This window comes from Rhea pennata, chromosome 15 (genome assembly GCF_028389875.1).
Source record: "Rhea pennata isolate bPtePen1 chromosome 15, bPtePen1.pri, whole genome shotgun sequence".
Lineage (NCBI taxonomy): Eukaryota > Metazoa > Chordata > Aves > Rheiformes > Rheidae > Rhea > Rhea pennata.
The window spans coordinates 713,696-733,993 of NC_084677.1; the positions used below are offsets into that span (position 1 = coordinate 713,696).

Genomic DNA, 20,298 nt, shown 5'->3' on the forward strand with positions numbered 1-20,298 from the left:
ACAGTAAGTCCAGAGCTTCCTGGGGGGAGGGGGAAGTTCTACTAGGCATATACATTTGTGTAAAGGCGGATCTTGGATAGAAGTAAGAAAAGGGTATACACCATGTCCACATCTTTGCATTTTTTGTACTAGCTCTTATTTGGGGAGTCAAAATATAAAAGAGATTTTACTTCTCTTAGTGTTTGCTGTGGCAGGCTGGTGACATGGAGCCACCTCACAACACCCTGTGAGCCACCGATCCAGTACAGTGAGAGCTGGTGCCTGCAAGGGCCTTCTGCATAAGCTCCATGATGGCTGTGCAGCTGGAAATTAAAGTACGGTGGTCAAAATGGCTATGCTTCAGCCTCTTTGACATGCGGCCCTGTCCTACCTCAGGACAGAGTCTTCGTGATGATCCCTAGGAGTGCTAGGATGGCAAAGAAAGGGGGGAAAGGCCTGCTAGAGCATCCTAGCAAAGACAGTGCATTCTGTGAGCTAGTACTCCCTTTGATCTGTGTTGGCAAAGAAACAAGATCTCCTTTTTTTTTCTTGGAAAGAGGAATCTGCTTTTCTATCCCTGTGGATACTGCCTAATTCATATTGCAGTCTCTGTGGATAGCTCCTTTTTGTCAGGATCTGATCAAGAATACATCCATTACTATAAAGGGGAGCACTGTGAAGTGCAGTTCTCAAAAAGTGTCGATAGCTGGCACTCAATTATGCCTGTTCTGGACAACTGGAGAGCACAAATTGAGTCTTCTCCTCTTATGCAGTAGAATAAAAAATAATAAAGTTTAGAAAGTAGTATATAAATATTTTTTGCCTTTGAAGCCTGAATCTTCAAGTTCAGATGTTCATGTTTTCTCTGCAGCCACGTGACATCAAACTCTTCTAAAGACAACGATGAGAGTCTCACTGTAACTCTCACATGACTGATGGAGATTAGACTTTAAAAAAAGCGTAAAATATTACAAACATACCAATAAAATCAGGGAGTTGACCAGACAAGATACTGTGGGCTTCCACACAACTTACTGCCAAATGAAGTTTACACATTTTGCATATGTGAAGACTGTTTTTCCTTTTTACAACTTTGCAACGGAATTTAAAAATTATACTGGCCTCTTTCTGACTCATAACTCAGAAAATAAGTACAAGTTTGCTATCAAAACTCTATTAATAATTATGCTTTTGAGGCATGAGCCAAGAGAGAATCTAGCTTGTAGACACTGGACTCAACGATGCTAACAAAAATACCATATAGTAAACACAGATATTATTCAGAAAAGTCAAAAGCTATACTTCTTTGAGCCCACCCAGGGAGGTCAGCCAGTGGGACAAGAAGGGCCCACTTTTACACAGCTGCTTCTCTAAGTAGACTGCTTTTTTCTTCTGCGTACTTCCCACTAGATTTCTTTGTTGGACAAATAGAGGCCTAATGTGGCCAGACCTCTTATAACTTGCATTTTGGAGCAGACTACAAGGGTGGCTAAGATGGTTTTTGGCTGAACAGATTGTTTCATCTTGACTCCAAATATGTGAAGCTTCTGTTTTCCTTCTTTTGGCAGAACTATTACCATGGCTTTTTCCTGATAAGATTTCAAAGTCAGTCTTGGTCAGGGCGTAAGAATGTGGAATGGAGAGGCAGGGAAGGCTGCAGAGCGTGGCTTGATGCTGTATGGTCATTCTATGCACAGGATGGTTTGCTATTGGATTGAAAATGGTCATGGAAATGTAGTTTTACATCAGTTCAGTAGAGGGCCAAGCTCCCTTACAGCTGCAAGTATCTCCCTGGGCTCTGGGAGATAAGAGAATTACAGATCCTGTTAGGCACCTGGATACTGTTGATATTTAAGCAGTTAAAAGCAACAACAATAACAGTTCAGATTGCTGTAATCTACAGTCACATGAAGCCTGATCTAAAGTCAGCTGGAGCAGTGCTACTGATGTCCCTGGTTTTTGCATCAAGCCTCTGCTGTTTAGCAATGCTAAAAAAAAGAAAGAAAAAAAGAAAAACAGTTCCAAGAAACCCTTTGTATTTGAGTTGATTCTGCTATGTGATCACTCCAGAACCTCTGACTTTTTGTGGGCACTAAGGATTCCCATCAATGGCCAAGAAAACTTTTACTTAGGCCCTTTGTGGTTAATCTGCACCCTACTGGGAAGAATGATGCATGACCATTTTATGTGTCACCAGTGCTGTGGCCTGTCCCTTGCCTCTGAGTCAAGAGGGTCTAGTGATTGCCATTCCCTGCTCTCAGAGAATGTCTTAGGTATCGCATCTAAGAGCATGGTTTGATGTTAAAGTAAGGCAATTCAGTGTGCTGATCAGTAATGGATGATCAGTAGTATTATTTCTACTGGCTTACTGAACTGAACTGGCTCTTGGAAGGCTCTGGGAGTGCAGCAGAGGATCTACAGCCACAGTTAGGCAGAAAAGACAAGGGAAAAAGCAGAGCCTCCTCTTTTTGATAGTGGCAAACTGATAGATTTTCTTACTCTCTCTCATGTAACTTCATCCTGATTAGTTTTCTGGTGGCTTAGTGCCATGAACTGACTTCCCACAGTCAAGTGAAAGCACTGCCATTACAAAATTAGGAGAGGGTACATGCAGGAGGTGAGGAGGAGCAAGACTGGAACAGCCTCTTCTAGCAACAGTGAGTGTTACAGTGGTTTAGCTATGGAATCAAACCATGATGCAAGAATTACGGGGAAGGTGCTAATTGGGAGATGAAAGGCAGAAACCTTCCGAGAGAAATATAGGGACTCCTCTGCCTACACTTGAGACTCAAAACATGCCTACATTTAACATAATTGTTTAGTTGTTGTAATAGCACTCTGTCCAGCACTGGGCAGCCTGGCTCCCACTCCCTTCCTCATCTTGGGTATAGGCTCCTGCTGCCTCTCTTTTTGTTGAATCTTGGAACATGGCAGTTGCTAGATGAATCAAATTAAAAACTCTTGTGGATGGTTGGCTTTCTGGTGGATTAGCTGACCACCCCACTTGAAAAAGAACTCTAAGGTAATAGCATCTGAGTCTTTTCACTAGCAGCAGCTCCTGTTAGAAGGAGTGAATGCAGCAAAGACCAATATTCTGCTCTTGTAGTAATGAGTCTTTATCCAAGATAGGGCTGATCTACTGACATGTTTGGCACTGGAGACACATCAGAGCTGAAGGACTGGGTTTTAAACTAACAGTCTGAGTTATGGTTCTATTTTATGGTATTGCTTGCTGGGAAAATGCTGCATACTGTGATATAGCACAAATGCTAAACAGTATTTAAACTGATGTGTATTAAGACTTAAAGATTTATTTGCAAAAGATAAGTAGGTTAAAATATGTGTGAAATGTTTAACTGGCAGCTGCTGGTAATCACAGCTCTGCCATCAGTTATTTTTGGTACCTGCAGAGATGTGGTATTTTGCATAGGTGGAATCTAGAGAAAGTTACAGTGTCAGCATTCATTCCTTAGCTTGACAGGTGTCGGGTTATATTCTGCAATTCATATTCCTTCTTTACTGTGAGCCCTATTGTCAAATGTCTGTAGGCTAATAAAAATAATGAAAATAGCTGCCCAGGCACTTGGAACTCCTAACAGGTACCTAAAGCTCTTTGAAAACCCAGCCTACAGTCCATCATGGTAGGACTCGCTAGAGTAAGATTCATGTAGGCATCACACTTGAATGACAACCCCCCCCAAAAAAAAAAAGATTTAGTAAGAGATAAACTTCATCACTAATAAACGTAAGCAAACACTGTTTATTATAATACACAAGCCATGCTCCACCTTTTGTGTGCTGCCCGTGGAGATCGATGCTATCTGCTGAGGTGACACAAGAAAATCCTCCTTGTATATACCAGGGTAGGGCCTTGCACAAGCTTTTCAGGTTCTCAGGATGGGAGACATCTTAAAGACTAAAGAACAGAAACACTGTCCTCTTGATCCTAAACCATTGTTGAATGACTCAAGGAATGAAAAAGACCTACATTATTCCCAGTGTAATCCTGAAGATGTTTCCCTGCTGCTGGAAAAATGCATAAATATCCAGAGAGCCCTCTCTTCAGCCCTTGTTTGCATAGCTTTGGAGTGAAGACTCCAGGAAATGAATCTGTGGGAAATACAGATTATAACTAGATTCCCAGATCTTGTATTTTGCTGCAGTGAAAATCCCTCCAGACTTCACATGGCTGTCAGCAAGACATGGTGGGAAAGGGATATGAAATGCCCTGGAAAGAAGATGTCTGATGGCATATTGCAGCTAGAAGAGAAGGATGCCAATGTGTAATGGGCCAGCAGGATTTGATATTGCTGATGCACTTAGTAAGTGCTGTGTTGAGCCAGTCAGCAGGCATGTTCCCAAGCTGCAGGCTGGGAGACAAATCCAAAGAACAGGGACAGTGTTACAAGGAAACACTCTGCTTTGCTTCCTCTCCTGGAGGTACCATTTTGTCAGTCCTCATTAAAACAAAGCGGAGGATAGAAGTCTTACCCGTGTGTGAATGTGGAGAGCAGTAGACCATGAGGCACATGTGATCCACACTCTCCTGGGAGAACAATGTAACAGACAGGGCTACACTATATACCCAAGTTTGAAAAAAAAATATGTTGAAAAGACATAAGAGGGGAAGAACTTTCCAATCATGGTCTCCTGAAACTTGAAGCACCCCTACACCAGCTTCTAATATGTCCCTGCATGGTATAATAGGGGAAAACTGAATGTGGGGAATCCAAGACTTTATGGGAGTTGAATGCCTCTGCTTTGTGTTACTTCGGGCTCCAGCAACACTTGTACAGAACACAGCTGTGAAGCAGGCTACAGTTCTCTTACCAGGATGGTGTTCACATGAGGTGGTAGGATGAGTCTTGCTCCAAAATCTCTGACTTCACTGCTGGAGGAAAAAGCAGGCAGTGGATAGGAAAAGGATGATTTGCTCCCCCCCGAGACTTCCCACCAATGGCAGAAGTCAAAATTCTGGCCCACAAAGCTGGTAATCTCTGCCCATTCTGTGCAAATCCGGTATGACTCTCAGGAGATCCTGTTTGGCTATGTGGGTGGAAGGAAGTGAGGCACTGTGGTTTGGAGGCAGAAGAGTGTTTCAGCAAGGAGATCTGTGCTGTGAGGTGAAACTTGGGGACAATGAAATCTAAAAATCTGGAGATATGGCCAGAGTGTTTAGAAAACATCTGTAGCACTTCATCATACAGCCCCTGTGAACACCATGCTGCAGGAGTGTCCTGCCTCTGGGCTGTATCAGTCTGTGAATGGGCTATCTGACATGCTGCAGTAGCACTGGGGTCTTTCCTCCCTTGCCCCAGGAGAAAACTATGCACTTTAACTCATGCACGTCCTCATAAAACCAAGGGGGTTCTTTATATGCACACGGGAAGGCAGTGGACTAATCCCCTGTCTGGGGGATAAGTATGTTAAGAATGATCACATTAGCATGTCTTCAGAATTCTAAACTGAGGCTGAGGTGTTGGTTCACATGAAATGACGGCAATGTCCTTCAAAGCCTTCAGACAGAGAAAGGTTCTTGTCCAGTTGTTGGCAGTTCCTGACTCATCAAGGTATGTATGAGGCAAGGCTTCTCACTACTTAATTTATAGTCTAGGAAATTGCAGCCAAATGGAAATCTGAAGGTGCTTTGTTTTTCTCCTGACCTTCTCACAGCATGGCTTCTTGTGAAAAGAAGGAGATGGAGGTTCCTCTGAAATACAGAGCACCCACCCATGAATCAGGGCATGTGCTGTGAACTCATGTGCTGGAGCCCAGCACAGTCTCAGATGGACTTCTGAAACACCTACAGTAATTCATCAGGGAGTTCTTGCAAATACCATGCTCACCTGCCCCTACCGGAACCACAATGTCTCTGACTGCTTTGCTTCCAGTGGTAGAAGAGAGACTCCATATATAGTCCCAGCCCTCTTTTATGAGCACTGTCGCTTGGAAAGGAGAGACTCCCTGCAGCCATGATCTGGAAGGGCCCTGGCAGACAGATCTCCCTCAAAGGAAACCTCTTCTTCATCCAGTGCATGTTCCTCTGTTGGAAAGCCTTAAACAGTCGTGCTGGAGAGCATCAGCATGAAATTAGCATGACCACTTGATGCTCTGGATATTTGCATGCTAGTAGTTAATTCCTGGGGAAGTGCAGCTCCCTGGGATAGCGGGTGAGCTTTTGGCCCATTGCCACAGGAGGCTGTGGATGCTGAAGGTTGCATGAGTTAAAAAGAAAGCTATTAGAGAAATTCACAGGAAAAAAACATCAGTAGAAATTAAATGCAAAGATCTGACTTCTAGGTCAGGACGTCCCTGATCCGCAGTTTGCAGGGGAGAGGTATGCCAGGGAAAATCCCCTGTATCTTACCTGGTTGTATGAAGTTTCCTGTGCTTCTGTGACTTGCTGTAGGTAGAAACAGGGTACTGGGCTTGGTGCAACCCATACAGCTTATGAACTCTCTGTCGTGTCCGATGCAGGTGAGCTCAGCTCTAACTGTGGCTGAGTTTGTGACCAAGCCCTACAGAGACAGAGAAGAGCAAGGGCCAAACTCCTATTTCTTTTGGAGTTGCTGGTAAAGTGTAAAATAAATTTGTTTTCTCATCTACTGCTGTAATACTCATGGATAAAGGCTAAAACCTCTGCTGACTCTTTTGCTTATTAGAGGAAGTTCAAACATGGGGCATATGTACCCCAAAGGCACAGAGGCAAGGCTTCTCTGTCAAAAACATTTAAGTTTATTGCCAAATATTTTCCATCCAGTTAAAAAAGGATCACCAAATCTTCCCCATTAACTTCAACAGGGTCTATCTTTTCCCATCTCAAGATGTTCTTAGCCAGGGCTGCGAGGGTTGTTTCATCGCACCAGCTCAGGAATCGCCTGTATGGTGGGACAGAGGACCTCTGCCCTGCCTATCCACCACCCTACTGCCTCTGCCAGCCCTGCTGTAGCAGTTCTCTGTGCTTGGGGTGGTGTTGCCCAGTCTTGGGTTGCCTGTGGACAGGACCAACTTCTTGCTCTCTTTATGCAGTATGCAGCACCTAGTGCAATAGCATATGCTCTCAGCTGGGGCTGATCTGTGCTCCTGTAATACAGAAGATTAAAACTCACAGAAGTCCAAAGGTTTGGAAATCAATGTAATGCTGAGTACACAAGAAGAGATTTGGCAATTATCATACAAATAAATCTACTCCAGTGCTTTCTGAAATAGAACATATTTTGAGAAAGAAGAGTCTCCAAACACTCATATAGCCATGTAAACAGGAGTCCACACCATCAGAGTCCACTAGGTTATTCTGGTAGCAAAGGACAATAAGCCATGGCTTTATGAATTGCTTTTTGAAATTGCTACTTTAATTGTTTTCCCTCTCTACCTAAGAATTAATTTTGAATTAGAGGAGGAAAGAAATGCCAATTCTGAGGCTGTGATGAAGTTACTGATGCTAGGAGGGGTTGCAGTAATGTAGTTAGATTTTTGGATACATAGATATTTAGATATATTTAGATTTTTAGATTGTATTTATTTAGAGCATTTGATACCGTCTTACAAAGTCTTTTATACCTGACAGTCTTCTATGCAAAACTATTTAAGATAGGCTGTATGTAAATACTAGTGATAAAAAGGATTGCAGCAAGTGAAGGAAGGTATCTCAGTCCTCATTGACAGATTAAGATTTGATTAATCAGATTAGATTAAGATCAGATTAATATCAACCTCATCTTGCTGCTGGTCTCGATCGAAAGACCTTTCCGCTCCAGGCAGTCACGTCATCTATTGCATAGGTAAGAGAATTTGATGAGCTCCATCCCATTCCTGGTGGGCAGCAATCAGGCTCAGAATCAAGCCTGTTGATTTCCTTTATCAGTTTCATCTTCCTGTTCTGAAATTCAAGGATTACTGTACTTCTCCATGCACTAGAAAGCTTCTCTTCATTAGTCCAGAACTTGGTGTAAGACTTAACACAGATTTTTCAAGGCACTATTGGCTAGGAAGGCTTCCAAATTCAGCTATCCAATTTTCATGTCTCTGAGTCCCTTCGGCTGAGACTGATTAAGAATCTTTCATATAAATCTATTTTGAACTGTTCCATACATGTAGACACATGCAGATCATCTCTGGAAGGACTTCTGATTTCTGCTTATATCTTGCTTTTAGTTTCTCTCTCACACATCAGTTGGAAATGCGTTCTTGCATTCACTGGGGATATCTTCACTAGAATTATCTTCCACTTCTCATCTAGGTCAGCAAGGTCAGCAGTATCAGACAGCTCCAGCTCTCACAGATTTATTCACAAAATTCTCATCTGCTATTTTTGGATGGCAAAGGAATGCAAATTCTTTTCTTGCAGCATCATTTTAAAGGCTTCATCTCTGGAAAAAATATTAGTGGTGGTCACCTGCAACATTTTGGAAGGGTCGTCATTTTCATACTGTGTCATCTGCCTCTCTGTAAGCATCTCTTGAACTGCTTCGCAATCCTTTAATTCTACTAAATCACTTAGTTCTGCTGAAGGCATCTAGAGACAGAGATTCTAGTCATCAATAAAAGCAGATTCTTAAAAATGGAGTCATATAAGACTGCAGATGAAAAAGTTGCTTCGGTTTGCCTTTGTATTTTGAAGCAAGTAGTGGTTAAGCGCTATCAGAGGTGCTATCTCATAATCAGCAGCTATAATTGTTAAAGGTAGGATCTCTTAAGACAGGCCAGCCATAGACACCCTCTTTCATAGCCTGCTATTTTCCGCAGGTAATTTGATCATGCCCAACACTTTGGAAGTGTTTAGCAAAAGTGCTAAAATCTTCCAGAGTGTTGAATATTTTTTGTTTTGATCATATTCAATCAGATACATCATTCCAGCAAGCATCACCAGATCTGTATCACACCTGACTGTGAAAAGACAAAGTGAATTCCCTATGAATTTGATGTTTACCTATATTAAGTCTGAACCCAGCCTTGATATGAATGGGGAAAGGGTCTGGTCCAGCCGTATGGCTGCTCCTGTGATAAAGAGCACAGATATTTCTGCAGAACTGCTAACGGACTGGCTGAGAAGGCCTCCAAGTCTCTCCTACCCTCATTAAATCAGCCTGTACTTTACCAAATCTGTTTTCAATGTTGACTTTTTAAGTCTAGGCTGAGCTGGGAAAGTGTTGTAGGACTTAAAACAGGGAGTTGTTGAGTGGAGATGGCCCTCCATTCAAGTTCAAATGTCTTGGATAAGGGACATAATCTGTGAAAATGTAGTTTGTATGGGAAGATATTTCCATGACAGATCATCTGGGAAAAGTCTGAGAGCTCCTCCTAACTGGAGCAGAGTGTGGAAAGATTAGATGAGAAGTATTGGAAGCTGGGAACTCTCTTTTCATAGATGTGTTTTTTTTTCACTATTTCAGATGAAGTCACCTGTAACACGAGCTGAAGTAACAAAGGAAACCAGCCCAAAGCCATGGCTCTTCTCCTGTGGAAGAAGGACAAAAGTGCGGAGCATTGCATTCAGGGGCTTGTTACTTTCTCTAGAAGCTGCCCTCTCTGTGCAAGGTATAGGAAGTATCAGTTGTGTACTCAGAAACTCGTTGCACAGTCAGTTGTTGGGGTCTGTTTGCTCATAGTGATCCTAACATGCCTCAAGAGTTATCAGTAGGGGGGCTCACATCAAGGTGGGAGTCTTAGAAGGAGAGACGAAGCATATGGGTATTGGCGGGAGATGGTGTCAGAATTGAACCTAGGGTCTCAGTAGGTTGAATATAGGTTCCAGCCAGGGGTATTGTGGCCTTGCAAGAAAGTCAAAGCATCAAGACCAGAGAACTCCCTGGACTCTGCAGTGTTCAAGAATTTCAGGAGATTCAGCAACTGGATCATTGGAGTAGCTTTCTGAGTTCCCAAGGTTGCCTGGGTTTGTGACCCTAGGTACCATGAACATGAAATAGCTTTGGCTCAAAATTTGGGATGAGGATTAAAGATATGACTGAGCTAACTGAACAGTTTGCTATGCTGAAAGGTGCAGTCCTGCTCTTCCTTACTCCCCTCTACAGACTCTGGGTGCTACAGTTATCCATGCTTACCAGACCCCTTGATGAACTGACTCCTCAGCCTAACATAGTCAGGAAACTTTCCTGACAACTGCTGATGGCAATGAGAAATTAAATCAGCACAGATATCTTGTGAAGCCTCACTACCGAGCATCAGTAAAGAACCTGTTTGTTTCCTCTCCATCCATCCTGCAGGTCTTTTTTTCCCTGCCACAGCCTGGTCTCCCCTTAATTTGTTTTTTGAGATGTGGGACAATGAGCGAGGCAAATGCAGCCAACGGCAGCTTTAACAGGGTTTGCACCTTCTGCAACACCTCCCTGAGTTTAACAGAAAAAATAGTGAAAGAAAAATGCATATTATCTTTGAGCCTGTTGGATTTGAGGTCTTGGGGAAGATCTAATGTTAGAGGTGTCTGTCCTATCCATGGGCTGGCACAGGCCACTGCTTTCTTTCTAAGCTTATTTTTGTTTTGCTGCTTCCTAGGGAGTACAGCCTCATAAAAAACTTTCTGCTGCTTCCACAATATGGACCAGGCAAGGCTGGTGCATTCCCCATCTTTCTTGACACAGAACTGGGACACCATCATGTGTTCCTGGGTCCACAGTGTCCGTATAAACAAAGTCGCCCATCAAGACCTGCTCACAGGTAAGTGTTACTTCCTTGCTCATCCTAAGAAAACTCACTTGCTCAGCTGTAAACATAGCAGCTCCCACAGTTCTTCCTACTACATGCTGCAGCCTTTAATAGTTTTTTCTGTGTCTTTGCTCTTGGAACTGGCCTCTGAGACAGAAATCTCCCAAATCTTTATCAGAACTGCCCCCTTTTTTGGAACATTCTTTCCACCTTGCTGCTGTTGATATGAGACCTCCCTCCCAATATGCTAGACCTTTTCTAGGAGCTGGGTCAAGACTGGGATGATGCTTGCCAGCAGGAGAACCACGAATTAGGTTCCACTGCAGGAGAACAACTCATCTGAGGAATAGGCCTGTAGCCCTGTGAGCCTGCATGGGGCAGGCTCATAGCTCTGCAAGCCCACAAGGGGCAGGTCCACAATCTTGCAAGCCTACAAGGGCTATGCCCATAGCCCTGCAAGCTCACATGCCAGGCTTGGTTGGGCAGGCAGTTGCAGGCTGCCATCAGTGACTGAATCTGGGAGATGAAGTAAGGTTCTTTTCCCACTTGGGTGGATGGTCTAAGCAAGGGCACTGCCTTGGCTTTATGCTCTATCTGTGCTGCAAATTAGGGGATAGGTTAACACTCATGAGCAGTCAGACCTGGCACTTTTCATCAACTTGAGATTGATTTTTTTTTAAATTGTTGTTAATTACACTCTCAAACCAGAAGGCACAGCCTCAAGTTACAACATGCCAGCTCTTCAATCAGCACTTCACAAAACAAGCACCATTCGTTACTGCATCCTGTGTCAGCTCATTAGGAGTCGTCTTCATTACAAAGTGTGCTTGTCTGTTATGCATGAAGTCCTGGAGCAGGAAGACTTGGTAGTAAGAGAAGGGATAAGGCAAGGATTTTGTAGTTAGGTCTCAAACCATATGCAGCCAATTTACACAAGGAAGACCTTGTAATGAAGGTGCAGTCAGTCATGAGCAGAAGAGATGGCCCAGCAGCTGTCTCCAGAAGTGATGTAGGTGTGTCAAATGGGATGAGATTTTGTCATTGTCTCATCTGCATCCTTAGACTAGAATTGATGGCACTTGTGTTTGAAGTATGTTAAATAGGAGTGTATATGCACTAAGCTTTTTGAGCTTGGATACACAGTCAGGTTGGCATTCCTTTCACATCAGGCAAAATGCTCCTGGTTAGGTTGCCCTTTACTTTGAAACCACCTTTCTAACTTCCAACAGGTACAAGGGAAATCAGACCATCCTTTAAAATCAAGGACGGTGCCTGCCAAAAAAAAAAAAAAAAAAATAAAATAAAACCTGAGAATGCTCTTAGCTCTTAAGATGCAGGGATATAAATAATTCTTGGAAAAAGTTTTCTTGGGTGACACTGATGAGTGTGATCTTCTAGGTGCTTCCAGTCATGATCCAGGGTTGAGAGGAGATGGTCTACAACACTGCTAAGGGTTCTGTGGGACTGCCACGAACGGCTGCAATCATGGAGGTGGTTTATCAAGCCAACTGCTGCTCCATGGCACTGTGCATCAGTGCCTGTTGCTGTGATCCACACTGGCAAACTCACTTGTGAAAGGAGCCCAAAGAGGAAGCTGGGAAGTTGAGAATGTGCTGACTTTGAGGCTCAGGTCTGCCAGCTGTTTCCCTGGATGACGATTTGGCTCAGTGTTGGGGGCCAAGCAGCACTAATAGCATCTTCTCGGTCAGAATTGGACCAAACTCCAATCAAACAGGGAGAAATTAATCTGACAATTATCTTTGTAATAGATAGAAGGTTGCTGAAAGTTGCTGGCGTAATAGTTGTGGAGACTGAAATTCTTTGTTTATCTAAATCTATATTTATCTCTAGCACAAACAGCCCCAGTTGAAACTTCTCTGACATAGTTGTAACATGTCTCTTAACTTCTGCCACTGGAAAGATGACTGGATGCAAAATGTCAGTATTTCAATTAGCGTTGTTATTCCTTGTTTGCACACAGCGTGATGATTAAATGTATAGTTGGTGTCTCAGTCCTTAAAAAGCAACACACTGGAAAACTGTTGTCCATGAGGCTGCCCTTCCTCCATAGAGTAATTGTTTTTTATGAGCTTATAGAGGACTGGGAAGTGAAAGACTTTTGGTGATATTTACAGCTCATTTTTCTAATAAGCCACTGTTTCACAGCTGATTTAGAACTGCATGGAGAGAGTTTAAGAGCCCTTTTGTTCTCCTGCATGGAGAAGAGATCTAAAATAGGAATATTGCAATGGGCGTGAGGGATACTCATGACACGACGACTTGTCTTTGCAGCAGCCCTTTGCCACCTGCCAAGACAGAATGGTGAACTGTACCGCATGTGAGGGTTCTTGTTGGCTGGAAATAACAAAGTCATCACTGTTAGGAATCAGTTACGCCAAAAAGCACACTGGCATTCTCTAGTTTGCTTCTACTTGCCATGAGACCTCTGTATCTCTTGGGTTTCAGAACATCCTGCTTTGAGATCACCAGGCTAGGCAGTAGTGCCTTGTTACTATTCCATTCATAGTCTTTTTAACTCTGTGGCAGCTGCGTGGAGCTGAATCATGGATATTTGTGTGCAGGGGACTAATCTGAGACCACTCAGCTTGTTTCACTGGTTATCAGAAATGAGAGGACATGGGCATGCCAGTGAACAGGCTTTTATAAGCATAAATATTATGGGTACAACCGCATAAAACTTTGGGGAAGCTTGTTACCAAAGTCAGAGCACAGTGGAACCGTACCTGTACTTTATTCCTCTATAAATTGGCAGTAATGTACTCCAAGAAGTGCTTTGAAATGAAACCTGTCAAGGCTCAGAAAGCATTTCAGATCCCCTGTGAATATTAAGCTTATGCTTAAAGTTCAGTACCTGTGTAAATGCTTTCATGGGTCAGGACCAGCACTCAGAGCTGTGATTGCAGGCTCAGACAGCTGTTTGCTGTGCTGCTGCTCAGCCAGAGTCCTTGTGAGAAGATGTTTCCACCCCAAAAGCCCACATCTGGCTGACACTTTGCATCCAGGGTGCTCTTGGTCAAGAAGGGAAAATATTTTTCCTTCCTTATTCAGAGCATGCCTCAAGTGTTTTGGCTTGGGAGCTCAGCTCATACCACAGTTCTGCTGCCAGACATGGGCCTATCATGCTTTATTTTCTGTTCATCATACAAAAAAAAATGTATTTGCATTTCTCAGCAGACATTTCCTCTGCAGTATCTCCTTCTTGGTCCTAGAGTATTTTTTTCCCCTACTGACTCATGTGCTTTGCTTTGTGCGCTTGCGTTTTGCCAAATCGGAAGTGTGAGAACGATGCTGGTTTGGAGAAGGTCTGATGAGGCCCTGCTAATCCAGGCCCAAAGGTTAGTGATAATGCAGGCCTTTGCAGGATGCTCTACAGGCTGAACATAAGCGTGTCTGTGAGAGCTTCTGGGCAGCCCAGCTGGTGAATTGAGAGCCAATCTTCAGACTGCATGAAGAGGCTATATGAAGAGCATCTGAGTCTACTTTCATTTGCATTACACCACAGGTTGATGTGGGCTCATACAACAGCAACCAAGAGCAAGCTTCAGCTTGCCATCACTTGGCAACATGGCCCGACCCCACCAAACAGAAGGGAAACAGCGATGATGGCATCCTGTTGGTCAAGGCAGCTGACGAACCCACTCCAAGTGGCTCTGGCATGCGAGGAGGACACAATGCGCAGCAGCACCTCAGGGGACAGAGGTGCACAAAAGTGCTCCCCCACTACCAGTCTGCCAGAGCTGTCTGACCCCTCTTTCTGCCTGGTAACTTGGAGCCTACCAGGTGCTCCAGGGTGCATATGCAAAGTCGCAGGTGACTTGAATCATCAGGCTGAGTGCAGACACCAGTCAGTGGGGTGCAATAAAAGCTAGGAAGGCTGGTGGCTTTACACTGCAGTGGGAGAGTGTATGGTAATGAACTCCAGCTACCTGCTCAGGGAAACCACAGGCAAATACAAGTGGGAGAGAAATGGCCAGCAGGGACTAAGAGTGGGAGAAACAGAAGAGAAGAATAACTGTCCTCGAAGAGGAGTTTGTGGTAATGGAAAAGTACCACAGCTGTTTGATTCTCTGGCTTTTCTTAGGATGTCAGGGGTTCCCCAACTCAACAAAATTACAGGGTTGAGATGCTGCTCATTGAGGCATGGGAGATATCACGTTGCATTTGCCAGGCAGCTCCGATGCAGGTGCGTGTGTCCTCCCTGTCACCATGCCCTGCAGGTAGGGAGCCTGCAGAGCTGTTGAGAACTCTTTGATGTGCATATGGGGTTGCATCTCCCCGCTGAGGCACCTCCCCCAACAGTCAGCAGAGTTCCCAGGACAACTAAGAAGTCAGATTGCTGCCGTGCAAACTCTGGGTACTTTACGTACTTTGCTTTTCCCTGCTCTGTGCTGGCCAGCATGCTCGGTTTGCTTTACTGCTTTATGCACATTAGCTGCATCTTAAACTAGCATGCAGTCTCAGTCTCTTAATCGTTTGTTAAAACGATTCATGAAGTAGCATGGGTAGTTTTCAGCAAATTAATTATGCCGGAGCAGCAAGTTGTTGCCTGTCGGCCTCGCCGCAGTATCTGATTGCACGGCCGCCCTTTGCCCATGCATGGGGGGGATGAAAGCTGCTGGCTGTGCTGCTCTGCGGGAAGGGGAGTTTTGTCTCGGAGCTGCTCCTGCCCCCTCCCCCGTCCCCCCGCTTCCTCTTCCTCGGCGCGGCAAAACAGCCTTTGCAGCGCACTTTTTTTTTCTTTCTTTCTTTTTTGTTTTCCCTCCCCTCTGACACTTGGAGTAGCTAATCGGATAGCAAAACGCTCACCGCAGGGGTGGGATTACTTCATGCTCTTGCAATGCTGTTTTGCTGCTCCATCGCAGCCGCTCGGCGTGAAAAGCAGCTGCTGGGAAATGCGCCCTCGCCGCCGCTCCGAGCGCCCGGGGAGGGCGCCCGGGGAGCGCGCCCGGCGGAGCCTCCGCGCCGCGGCCCGCTGTAAGTGCGCACCGCGAGCAGCCGCGGTCTTCGCGTGCCTGTAGCCTTCGGGGAGGAGGGAGGGAATCCTGCTTCCTGCAGCGCTGGCTTATCGCAGCGTGGAGGAGCGTTTTGTTCCCCTTTAGATTTGGCTCTCCCCCCCCTTTTTTTCCTGCTTTTTTTCTTTCAGTTCGAGTTGCTCTTCCGCAGGTGTTGGCTGGGAAAGGGGGGGATAAGGTGGATAAGGCAAGTGCTTCCGTAGGTGACATTGAAATTCAGCTGGCCAAACCAACAAAAATGGCTTTCCTAAAAAATATAGTATGTCTAGATACTGGAAAGTTTACTACTAAAGACAGACAAGAAGATATGCATCTTAAAAAAAAAAAAAAAAAAAAAAAAGAAAGAAAGAAAGAAAAGAAAGAAAGAAAGAAAAAGAAAAGACTAAGGAGGAGGGTCCTGGACACTCATCCCTCTAGGCAGGAAGCCAGCAGGATGCTTAAACCTGGGTCTGCTTCCAAGAGGAGGAGAACAGTGTCGGGGATTGCTGCTTGGGTGAGGTGGATGCTTGCATGCCCTGCGGAAAAGGCTCTGCAGAAGGATGGTTTGTGTCTCCTGCTTTGCGTCCTGCCAGCCTCCTGAAGGCAAGTTCAGCTTTCCCGCGTATCCCCCTGCTATAGGCGGAGGTGAGCTGCAAATAGTGATGCTCCTGAGGAGTTCACGCAGCTTTTTCCCTACAGATGTGTTTTTTTTTTTTTTTCTTGCTCTCAACTAGCAGTTACAGAAGTGAAGTAGGGAGGAAACTATTAGTCTTCCTTCTTCATTGCAAATGTTTTAACTGTCAGAGACTAACCCTAGAAATAATTAAACCCAAGAAATATGGCTTTGTATTATCTGAAACGTGGGCTTCCCCTGATGGATGCTCTGGGATGTGGCTGTTCTGCTTTATGTACCTGAATTAATTTTATTGCTGTACTGAGGACTCCTGTGAGGTCCATGGAGGTCTTCCTGCATTTTGAGGTGTTTGGGACTTGGCAGCTTCTTCTGGGCTCCAAAAGGCAGCACTGTTCAGTAGGAACTGTATTATTGCAGCCTGTCCCTGTGGAACTGAAGGTTGTCCTTTTTTTGCAGCTTTTGCCTCAACATACCAAAGGTGATTTTGGTTGATTTTTTTTTATTATTATTTTTATTTTAAAAAAATTTGATGTTGCTTCTCTGCTGAAGTTATGAAAATGTGATAGTTGCATGAGTAAATCCAGATCTGTTTTGATGCAAACAGATGCATTTAAATGCTTCCCAGACTTGGGGAACCTGCATCTTGGTTGTGCTGGCACACTTGGAGCAGTGTTTGTCTTGGACTGTCTTCTCCAATGCAGTTAGAAGGGGCTGGCAGGACAGGGAAGGCAAAGATTTTTCTTGAGATAGTTCCATGTTGCAGAAGAGTCAGAGCCTCTCCAAAGAAAGTGATGCAATCTTAGGGCATCTTCCTGGAGAACAATGTCTTTCTGGGTGAGGCATCTCCTGTCCTGTGTGGTGCAAAGAATAATGATTTTTCTCAAATTGAGATGTGCTAGTTGACATCTGCTGGGATGTTACTGGGGAGCAAGTTGTACTTTCTTTATTCATTCATGTGAAAGCTTATGTAATTTAATATATCCTGCATTCCTATAGAATAATTAAATCCACAGTCAGAAGACAGCAGGATGCTATCCTTGGTACGGCAGTCATTAGGGCAATGGGCGTTTTAATTATCATCCCTTTACCTCCAGTGATTTATAACTGGAGAGGAAATAACTTTTTTTTATCTTTAAGGATTTAACTTCAAAGAGGGCAAACAGTTGTCATTTATGGAGTGTTCAGCCACTGTAATTCTCTTTTATAGCTCTCCACTTTGCAGCATCGTTAATGCTATGAATTAGCATTATGAATTATATGGAGCACTGCAGAGGACTGGACTGGCAGCCCCCACTCTGCTCCAAATGGGAAAAGAGAGCACATGTCCTAGAGCCACCAGGAAAGGGGCTGGGAAAACTGAGGCAGCATTTGTAAATGTAACTGCAGGGTCTGCTGCAGGGAGCTAAGCCAAAATGTAACCGAGAGGTCCCGGCCATGCCAGCTTCCAGTGACCTGGAGCAACCGTTGGTGGCAAGGGTGGTTCTGTGGTTGTGCATCCTCTATTATCTCTCCTAGGAGGAGAAATACGTGTTGGCTGGTTCACCAGCGTCGAGATGAGCTCAGCATGCTGCGGCAGGGAAAGCCAGGGTGGCTCTGAGCTTGAGGATGTTGTTTGTCCACCATTCTTGCCTTTCCATTTCAATTTGTTCCGAAGCTCTCCCTGTTTTAATGTGAGATGTTAAAGGTCATCTTTATGGTGATGTCCAGTAGGTGAATGATGCCGCATCCTGCTGAGGCCGTGTAAAATGTCACGGCCTTTCTGCTGGAGGGTTGCTGCTCAGAGAGCAGGATGGGATGAGCGGCTGCTCCTGCGGCTCCCGGCCCTGGGCATGCCCACGATCCTGCTGTGCCGAGGCGGCTGGCACCTTCTCAAATTGCTGTGCCCGTTTGCTCAGTGAATGCTGTCAGATCGTCCCGCTATTTTATGTGGTTGTCTCAAAGCGAAACAGTTATCTGTCATGTTGGATCAGAATGGGAATTCATGGGCCAAGCGGTACTCTCCTGAGAGCCAGGGCACTGCTTGGTTTGGAGGATATATATGTATTTTTTTAAAAAAAACAACCAACCAACCAAAAAAAAACATTTAGCTGGAGGATGGGGAAGAGCAGAGGTGAGGAAGAGTAGTGCCATGCTAGAGCAGAGATGCAGTGGGGTGGCTGTGGCACTAAAGTGGCTCAGGGCAGAGAAGCAACACGGAACGGGCGAAACCAGTTCCTGGGCAGAGCTGAGAGAAGAAACTCCCCAGTAGTTTTTAGGTAGTGCCGCTTGACTCCCTTGCTGTTCCTCTTCCTCCTTGCAAAGAAGAAAAGGCTGGCAACACAGGCAAGTGCAGGAATGCTGTTCAAGCAGCGCTCTATGCTGTCGTGGAGAGCAGGGGACGGGATGCGGCTGGCTCGGACCTTCCTCTGGGTGACCTCGCTCTAGGATGATGACTGTACAGGCTTCCTTCTCTGGGGAGCAAGGATCTGCTCTGCTGAGTTCCCTCACCATGGGTAGTAAGGGACCATAGCACAAATGGTTTTGCTGTGGTTGGGTCCGGTTTGGAGGGATGGCTGACACTGGGAGTGCAGAGCCAGCTGCTGGGGCAGGAAGAACTGAGCAGAGGATCCATTATTTTTAGGATGCTTCTGGGCTGAACATGCTTGCTTTGTTGGCAGAGCTGCTCCTGGTCTGGACTCTTTCTCCTTTCTGCACTGGGAGCATTTCAAATGCGTGAGCTGGGGCTGGAGCCACGCGGGGAGAGCCAGGCACGGCTCTCATAGTGCTGTCAGTGCAGTCCTGAGGGGCACGTGAGAATTGCCTGCTATTCCGATCTGGCACATCTTGCTCTGGGGTGGTGTCTTTTCCAGTCACTGGTTAGAGAACCCAGGCTGTTAAAACCTTGACTAAAATGTTCTTTTGGGGATAAATTGATAGCTGCTTTATTTTGACCTTTGAAAGCTTTTTATGTGTTAGCTACAAGTAGGAACTGAGATTTTTTTTTTCTCATGCCAAGAAACTGTGAATTCTAGTTCTGATGCAAAATGACCTACATGCCTTTTTTTCATATTAAGTATGCTCTGCTGGACATCTAGAAAAAAATCTTGGGTCCCAGGTCTAATTCCTCTGCTGCAGATAGTCTGTCAACGTGATAGCAGAGCTGAAAAGGAAAACTTAGGAAATTTAAGTGAAGTTGTTTTCCTCTGATGACTGTGAAGGTCACAGAGACACCAATGCACAAGGGCTTCCAGACTTGAAGGGAGAACAGGAGAGCTTTGGGCTGCAGGCAGTGGCTACATAAAGCTACCTTCTTCCTAAGAACTTGTCTCCATTGCCTGTTTTTCTCCCCAGCTGTGGTGGGTTCCAGAGCAGCCCTGACTAATAAATACCCTGTGGTCTGCTTGCAGAGTCACTGCCATGCATGGTATTTTAGGGGGTGATGATTTAGATGTATATGGTATAAACCTCTGACTTTGCTCTGTTTTTCTTTTTTTTCTTTTTCTTTTTTTTTTTTTTGTTTTTTTTTGGTGTGTTATTTACAGAACATACCTGGGGACAGCATTGCCTGAAGGCCTATAGTGCTTGTGTGGTGGAGTAGACTCAGTTGTGGCAGAAGAAGAGTCTGCCTTTTAGACCATCTGAAGTGACACCAGAAGAGCTGCCCACCTATGTGAGAAGGCAGGCGGTAAGAGTCTGGCAGGACAACTGCCTGTCCTGTATTTTTCATTTTGTGCAGTGCCAAGAGTGTGCAAATAATAGGAGACTGAAGAAGTCCCTCTGAGCTGTTCATTCTGCTGCTTTTGCTTGTGATGTCCCCTTTCTTTGCTGTATTGGTATGTCATTAAAATTGGGAGAGTGCAGTTGCCCTCTGGCTGTGCTCCTCCAGCTTCTTAGATTAGGCCTTTTCTTTACTTTTTTACTCTCTAAACATCCCTTTTTTAGCAGTTGAGTACAGAAGGCAATGTAGATGAAGGTCTTCCTCAAAATGCATTGATTGGCTCATAAGCTCAGTGTTTCTTTACTGCATTAAAC

General features: G+C 44.8%; 1 protein-coding gene across 2 annotated transcripts in view; it reads left to right on the plus strand.

The window, feature by feature from the left end:
• The first annotated feature begins 15,523 nt into the window (after nucleotides 1–15,523).
• LOC134147309 (ankyrin repeat and fibronectin type-III domain-containing protein 1-like) overlaps nucleotides 15,524–20,298 on the plus strand; it is a 302,508-nt gene continuing 297,733 nt past the window's right edge. For both annotated transcript variants that reach the window (XM_062588342.1, XM_062588344.1), the window contains exons 1-2: nucleotides 15,524–15,636; nucleotides 19,809–19,951. The gene's annotated coding sequence lies outside the window, so the exon portion shown is untranslated. The remainder of the gene's footprint in view (nucleotides 15,637–19,808; nucleotides 19,952–20,298) is intronic.